The sequence below is a fragment of the Peromyscus eremicus genome, chromosome 16_21, assembly GCF_949786415.1.
Source record: "Peromyscus eremicus chromosome 16_21, PerEre_H2_v1, whole genome shotgun sequence".
NCBI classification, from domain to species: Eukaryota; Metazoa; Chordata; class Mammalia; order Rodentia; family Cricetidae; genus Peromyscus; species Peromyscus eremicus.
In genome coordinates, this window is record NC_081432.1 from 27321809 (window position 1) to 27330569 (window position 8761).

Consider the following 8761-nt stretch of genomic DNA (forward strand, 5'->3'; position numbering starts at 1 on the left):
CCCAATTCACTTCTGTCATCTTAACACACTTCAGAAATACACCAGATCTTCACTTTCACTGCAGGGCAAGGCACTGCAGCACACTCTCTAATCCATCACTACAACAGCGCGCGCGCACACACACACACACACACACACACACACACACACACACACAGCTTTCTTTATAACATGATCATCATCACCACTGTTCCACATATACTGCTATATATCAGGCACTGCTGGACACCCCTTGTGTGTGGAAATTTTATTCTATCATTTTTAGTGAACATAATTTCCATATTTTGTTAGGAAAGCTTGTCATTCTTCTAGTCTGGTAATTTTTTTCTTTTCATTTTTCTTTATTAAGAAATTTTCTACTCACTCTACATACCACCCACAGATCCCCCCTCCTCCCAAGCCACCCTCTGTAGCATGAATCTTAAAAGTTCTTATTAATAAAATCAAACCTGAGGCCAGTTATTGGGGTGTACACTGGAAGATCAGAGACAGAACAAGCCACAGCTACCTCACCTTGCCAGTTACTCAGCTAGTCCTGTTTCCTCAGACTGGAAGCCTCTGAGTCTTCATCCAGAATGAATCTCAGCTGAACTGCTGCTAGAAGCCTGAAAGCTTAACCAGCCAAATGCTTCTAGTTTCTGGCCCTCATGCCTTATATACCTTTCTGCTTTCTACCACCAATCCCTGGGATTAAAGTCTCGCTTTCTGGGATTAAAGGCGTGAGTCACCATGCCTGGCTGTATTCTTGAACAGATGGATTTCCGCCTCTGGAATGCTAGGATTAAAGGCGAGAGTGCCACCATTTTCTAGCCTCTGTATCTAGTGGCTGTCTGTTCTCTGACCCCAGATAAATTTATTAGGGTGCACAATATTTTGAGGAATACAATACCACCACAACCCTCCATCCCCACATCCCCCAAATCAAGGTCTCCCATGGGGAGTCAGCAGAGTATGGCACACTGAGCCTAGGCAGGTCCAAGTCCCTCCCCACTGCACTACCACCAAGGCTGCGCACCAAGGCTGCGCACCAAGGCTGCGCACCAAGGCTGCGCACCAAGGCTGCGCACCGCATCACACCACGGGCACTGGGCTCCTAAAAGCCTGCCCATTCACCAGGGATGGATCCCCATCCCCCTGCCTGGGTGCCCCCCAAACAGTTAGAACCAAGCAACCATCTTCCATGTCCAGGGGCCTAGTCTGGTCCCATGGGGGCTCCACGGCCACTAGTCTACAGTTCATGGGCTTCCACTAGTGTGGCCAGTCATCTCTGCATGTCTTCCCATCACGATCTCCATGTCCCTGGCCTGCGGAATCCTTCTCTCTCATTGATTGGATTCAGCCTGGCGCCTGGCCGTGGATCTCTGTATCTGCCTCCATCAGTCACTGGTCTAATCCCATAATTTATTTTTTAAAAATTTTCATGATTTATTTCATGATTTATTTATTCACAGAGTTAAACAAATGCAACATAAACAAAAGTAACACACCTTAGGGGTAGGCCTCCCATGGGTATCCACAAAGCATGGCATATCAAATTGAGGTAAGACTAAGCACTTCCCCGTGTAGTAAGGCTGTGCCAGGCAATCTAGTGTGGTGAATAGGTTCCCAAGAGCCAGCCAAAGCATAAGGGACAGCCCCTGCTCCCATTGTTAGGAGTCCCACAAGTAGACCAAGCTACACAACTGTCACATATATGTAGCGGGCCTTGTCCCATGCAGGCTTTCTGGCTATTGGTTCAGACTCTGTGAGTTCCTATGAGCCAGGTTAGTTGTTTCTGTTTTCTTGTGATGTCCTTGACCCCTCTGGCTCCTGCAATCCTTCCTCCCTCTCTTCAGCAGGATTCCCAATATGCAGGCTAATGTTTTGCTGTGGGTCTCTGCATTTGTTTCTATCAGTTACTGGATGAAGACTCTCTGATGACAATGAGGGTAGCCACAAATCAAATCACAGGGGATGGCCAGTTCATGTTATGTATCCACTATGGCTATAAGTCTTAGCTGGGTTCATCCTTGTAGATTTTTGGGAGTTTCCCTTGCATCAAGATTCTACCTGACCCTAAAATGCCCCCCTTCCAGTCACCCCTTTCAGTACACTCCCCCTCCAACCACCTATTAGGGAATATTATTTTAAGATGTGTTACTTTTGTTTATGCTGCATTTGTTTAACTCTGTGAATCTGTGTTACTTTGCCTGTCTGTAACACCTGATGGTCTAGTGAAGAACTGAACAGGCCAATAGCAAGGCAGGAGAGAGGCTATATAGAAGGAGAAATCTTGGAGGAAGAAGTAGCCAGAGGAGGAGGACCCAGGGTCCAGCCAACCAGATACATAGCAATCCACAGAGTAAGAAGCAAAGAAGTACAAAAGGAAAAGCCCAGAGGTGAAAGATAGATGGGATAATTTAAAGTTAAGAAAGCTGGCAAGAAACAAGCCAAGGTAAGGCTGGGCATTAATTAAGAATAAGCATCCAGCCAGGCCTGGTGGCCCATGCCTTTAATCCCAGCACTCAGGAGGCAGAGGCAGGTGGATCTCTGTGAGTCTGATACCAGCCTGGTCTACACAGCATGTTCCCGTACAGGCTGCAAAGCTACACAGAGAAACCCTGTCTCGAAAAACAAAAGCAAAACAAAACACCCCCCCCAAAAAAACCCCCACAAAACCCCAAAACCAACCAACCAAACAAAAAACAAAAACAAAACAACAAAAAAGAATAAGCATCTGTGTGTGATTTATTTGGGAGCTGGGTGGTGAGCCGGTCAAAAGAGTCAAGACCAAAAACAGCCAACTACATTTTGACATTCCAACATGGGCCTGAATTTCTACACAGGGCTTAAGAAAACTGAAGAAATAAAAGGAGGATATTGCTCCTTTAAGTGTTTCTGTCTGTTGTGTAGCTTGGTCTATATGAAGGGCCCCTGGCAGTGGGATCAGGATCTATCCTAGGTGCAAATGCTGATTGTTTGGAGCCCATTACCTATGGTGGGATGCCTTGCTCAGCCTTGATGCACGGGGGAGGAGGTTGGTTCTGCCTCAACTGAATGTACCAGGCTTTCCTGACTCCTCATGGGAACTCTTGCCCTTTTGGAGGAGGGTGTGGGGGTGAGTGGGAAGGGGGAAGGCTGTGGGGAGGAGTGGGAAGAGGGATGAGAGGGGGAGGTGTTGTTGGTATGTAAAATGAATAAAAAATTTTTTTAAATAAAAATAAATAAAAGAGCTTCTGTCTGCTGGCAGCCCTTGAGCAGCCAGTATGCTAAGTAGGAACAAAAAAAAATCTAAGTAAAAATGCCATAGTGCAAGCATCAGCATTCTAGAGCTCTAGGAAAGTTGAGTGCAGTTCAGGAGCAGACAAACCTCCAACTGGGCTGCAAGCTTTAGGCTTGCCTTTCATGACCTGAGAAGCAGGAGGAGCCAGCTGCTGCAGCTGGCAAAACTCCACACCACTTAGCAGTTTAAGTTTGCTCACATGGTCAAAAAAAGGCTAAATGATAGGCAATAAAAGAGGTCCAGATGGTAAAAACCTCTAAACAGGCTCCAGTGTGTTTTACAATGTATGTATGCTGAAGGAAAGAAAAAATGGCATAGTCATAGAAAAAATGCAAAGTTAGAAAATAATGAAGTCTTTAAAGAAAGTAGTAAAGCAATATAAAAAAGAATAAGCCACGCAGAGATGGGAAATATACAAGGATCTGGATCCTGCATGTTATTGTGTTGATTTTGAATTTTTTTGTGTGGTAATGAGCAAAAGAAAGCTGCTGGCAGACATCGGCTTGTGAACAAGACTGCAAAATTGAACCAAACTAGATACTTTAGGGCTATCTTAACTTAAAAAGAAGCCAAAAAATGTATTTGTCAATGGAAATAAAAAATGCTTTGGCGTTTATTTCCCACAGGAGATAAGAGGTTGTGGATTCCTTAAGGAATAATATGGGTCAGGTTTGATCAGGAGAGATCTCCTGAATCTTGACAGTGATAGCTATCAACAAAGGTTTCTGCTGGTCTTCCCAGGACTTGGTCATTATCTCACATTTTTCTTAGGGACCCCTAAAAAAGATGTCTTTGCCCACAGACAGAAGGAAGCAGTCTAGAAAACTACGCCCACATTCCCAAGAGTTGTGTGTGGGTGGTTTTTGGTTATAAGGTGGGTTATTGATGTTTGCTATCATTTAGGGGAAATATAGAATATTGATGCAAATTTAAAGTTATTTTTGTTATGCTGTATATATGTTCTAGTTTTGTTTAAAGGATTTTATATTGGTAAAAAATTTAAGGTTATTACAATATATGTATGTTTCTATTTTTGCTTGAGGTATTGCACCTATGCAGTTCATTTGGAAATGTAAGGTGAAGTTCTAGGGTTTTTTTTTTTTTTTTTGGTTTTTTTTGAGACAGGGTTTCTCTGTGTAGCTTTGCGCCTTTCCTGGGACTCACTTGGTAGTCCAGGCTGGCCTCGAACTCACAGAGATCCGCCTGGCTCTGCCTCCCGAGTGCTGGGATTAAAGGCGTGCGCCACCACCGCCCGGCAAGTTCTAGTTTTTGAAAGCTATTATTATAAACTATATAGGATAATTAGGAAACAGTGGTTAGTGGTTAGTCATTTATAACAATCAAACTGGTAGATATGTTAAGTATGCTTTCTAGATCATATAGAGATGTATTTTAGATAGATGGTCTTCAAACCTTTCAAAGACCTATGGAATATGGTATTTAAAATGTTTTGTTAATGTAGGGCTTTTCATGACAATGAGACACATTTGCTCCTGGCAGCACCAATTTACTTCAGAGATGATGGGCATTGAGGAAATTCCTTATGGAGTTTTCTTTCAATGTGGCAAGACTAACCATTTGGGCAAGAAGCTGCTTTTGCCTGGAATGATTGACAGTATGTTGTATAAACTGGACCTGCAGGACCCACAGGAAAGTGACTGCTGAAATTTGCCAAAACAAGGCAGGATGGTCCTTCAGGGTTCCTGCTTCACAGAAGAAACTGCCAGACATTCTGCAGGACACAGAGTAAAGCAATTGACAAAGTTTACCAATATAGGTGGGACAGTCTTTCAAATTTCCTGTTCATTGAACAGTCTGCCAGATACTATGGACCTGTAGGCTGAAGATGGATGTCCCAACATTGCAAAAGAACTTTGGGTGACTATACAGCAAGCCACAGAGTAAGAAAAAAAAATAAAGTTATACAGGAATAGAAAAGGAAAAGCCCAGAGGCAAAAGATAGATGGGATAATTTAAAGTTAAAAAAAGCTGGCAAGAAACAAGCCAAGCTAAGGGTGGGCATTTATAATTATGAATAAATATCTGTGTGTGATATATTTGGGAGCTGGATGGTGGGTCCATCAAAAGAGTAAACAACAAAACCAACCAACTACATCCACCTCCCAACCCAAACCCTCAAGTTCCCATTCCCCACCTGATCCTCAGTTCATCCAGGAGATCTCTTTTATTTCCCCTTCCCAGGGAGATCCATGCATCTCCCCTTGGGCTTTCCTTGTTACCTAGTCTTGAATTTGGTTGAAGTCTATCTTATAGAAGATAAGTAACATGTTTTCATGTTACTTCTGGCAGACTGTTCAATGAAGCAGGAAATTTGAAAGACTGTCCCATCTACATTGGTGAAGTTTGTCAATTGCTTTCCTCTGTGTCCTGCAGAATGTCTGGCAGTTTCTATCTGTTGGCCCTTCTTTGGGATTGGTCATTTTGGGAGGAGTTATGTTGTCTTAGGTTTTTCATGTTAGTTCTGTTTTTGTCATGGGGCTTGCTGATCTAGGTTTAGGTTTTTAGTTTAATGTTTCTGCTATCTTTGTGTTCAGGGAGTGTTTGGATTGGTGCTTGGTGTTCCTAGTTTGATTGTACTTGGCTCATCTGTGTTTTGCTTGAGCTTAGATGTGGAGACCCATGGTGGTGGATTGTAGCTGGGATAGCTTAGTGATGCTGGATGAGCTAGGAGTGGAATCCCTTCTGATCTCACAAACCAGGCTTCAGGAATTGCGATGGGATGTGTGCTGGTGCAGATTTTAGAATGTCCCACATCCTCTGATCTCAGGAGCCATGTTATATGTATTACAATGGTTGTGTATGCCTATCACTATATGTTATCATATATTCTGACCTCATTAACTACTTTGCACACAGTGCAGTGGGCACATACACCGATAGTTTCATTCAGGTGGTGAATAAGCCATGATATTGCCACAGTTCTGCCATCCTCCTAAACTGATGTTCCTATAATCACTGTTGCTGCTCACATGCCTCATGATTAAATATCTCAAGGCAAATGATTTCACTCTTGTGTTTATATCCTTTGATTGGTGCTCAACATACTAAAAATAAACTCAGATTCCTCCCCTAGCTCTGTATACATCATTGGGCACTTTTTTTGTTGTGACCCTCATTCATCAGGATCCCTTAAACCCTTGAGATACTTTCTATGGTTTTCTTCATTAAAATAACCTCACACCATGGAATTGTGTTGTTCTGGGCATTAATTTGTTTTCTCTATGACATCTATCCAATCTTAAAACTTCTATTTGATCATATATGTATATTTTACATACTTACAGTCAGCACTCAGCAGTTGTAGGTTGGAGGATTTTAAATTGAGGCCAGTCCTGGGATACTGTGCTAGTATAGTATGTATTGATAATAGACACATTCTGACAAAACCCAATGTGTTGGAAAGATTTTATTTGCCTCCCATGTCCTGTTCAATGTCCATCATTAGGGAAGTATTGTAGGAATTCTAGCAGATGCAGAGAACAGCTGTTTGCTGTCTAGTTCTTCATGGCTTCAGTTTGCTTTCTTACATATTTCAGGACTAACTTATAGGCGTGTAGCCACCCACAGTGGGCCTGGATCTCCCTCATTAGGCAATAATAAAAAAAATGGGTCCAGAAACCTGCATTCAACTGCAAAATCAGTTTCAGTTTCAGACTATTTTCAGATACTCAGCACAATAATCCTCTTTGGTTTTGAGCCTTCTTTCTGTCCAAATGAATGGATGTGGAAAAGATTATATTGAGTGAGAGAACCCAGATCCAGAAAGACAAATGTCAGAGGTCGACTCCATCAGCTGTTTCTGGCTCCAGACTTCTGAAGGGAGTATAAAACATGTGGGAACAGAGAGGGGAGGGGATACCAATAGTACCTGACACCTAGATTTTTATGTCAAGCTTTGGCTATATGTATATTCTTCTTACACAACTAGATATTGTGTCCCCCTAGGGGTCCTCCTGAGACCCTCCTAGGGAGATTTAATCTCACAAGAGTTGAAACTTAGTCCTATGTGTGTATATGGGGCTTTTGCTGTGGCAAAAGAAATGTCTAGAAGTAACAGACATATAGTTGTATATGTGTGTAAAGGATTGGCTAGAGGGGAGGAATTACCTAAGAGGGCCTGCACATAGATTGTGTGTGTGTGTGTGTGTGTGTGTGTGTGTGTGTGTGAGAGAGAGAGAGAGAGAGAGAGAGAGAGAGAGAGAGAGAGAGAGAGAGAGAGAGAGAGAGAGAGAGCTTTGATTGTAAGGCAGGGGACAGTCAGCATGGTCTAACATCATCCATGTGTGTATGTGTGGCGTTGACTGTAGGGGATAAGGTACCTATCATGATGTGACACCTAGCTATGAATTCATGGTTTAAGCTTTGCTTTAGGGGAGGTTTTGCTGAGGAGGACATGACACTCTAGCCATATATGGGTCATTTGACTATAGGAGGATATACCTAGCAGGTCCTGAGGTTTGTGTAGGTTTGTCTAGGCTGTAAGTGTCGGGCTACACAGCAGGACCAGATAGTGAGCTATATATGTGTATGAGGGTCATTGGCTGTAGGGTAGGTGTCAAGATCTACTAGGTATCAAATCACAATTGCTAAAGCACACTCCTACACACACACACACACACACACACACACACACACACACACACACACGAGTTAGGTGTCAGATCCTGATGGACTTCTTACTCTTTTACAGCCCTAGCTCTCCACACAGGGCTAGGTGTCAGGAGTAGCAATGCAGTCCCACCCATAGCCATGCCATATACATGTACATGGCTACTTGCTAGAAGGCCCCTCTTCTACAGCAATGCCACATACCCAGAGGTAGGTGCCAGGTCCTACTAGGTACCCTTCTCCTAAATACAAAGCTCTATCCACAAGGCTAGGGAAAAACTAGTGGCACCTCACAGCCTGGTGAGGGTTCCTATAGTCCTGATTGTTCGCATACACGCATGTTTGTATGTTTGAACCTGGTGTTTTGCTGTGGGTGAGAGGGTACATAGGAGAACCTAAAACCTAACCATGTTTGTGTTTATTGACTTTGGTTGTAAGGGTGGAGATAAAAACCAGAACCTGACTTGCCTTATATGAATCTGGGGAGCTGTATCGGGGGTGTTTGCATGTAGGTGAGAGGGTTCCTAGTAGCATATGACACCTAGCCCTGTGCATGGGACTTTAGCTGTATGGCAGTGGATCTCTAGAAGGACATGATACCTAGCTTCAATGACGTGATCTAAGTCTGTCATTTAGGCAAATTGAGGCAGGAACTCAAGCAGGAGCTGAGGCAGAAAACATGGAACAAACCTAGCTACCATCTTGCTCTTTATGGCTGGCTCAGTTTACTTACACAACCCAGGACCAACTTGAAGGAGTGGAGTCACCCACGGGGGGCTGGGATTTCCCACATCATTAATCAAGAAAATCGGTCCTGTAACTGGTCATCAACTGCAAAGTCACAAGCCTAGTATCAGATTCCAACATATT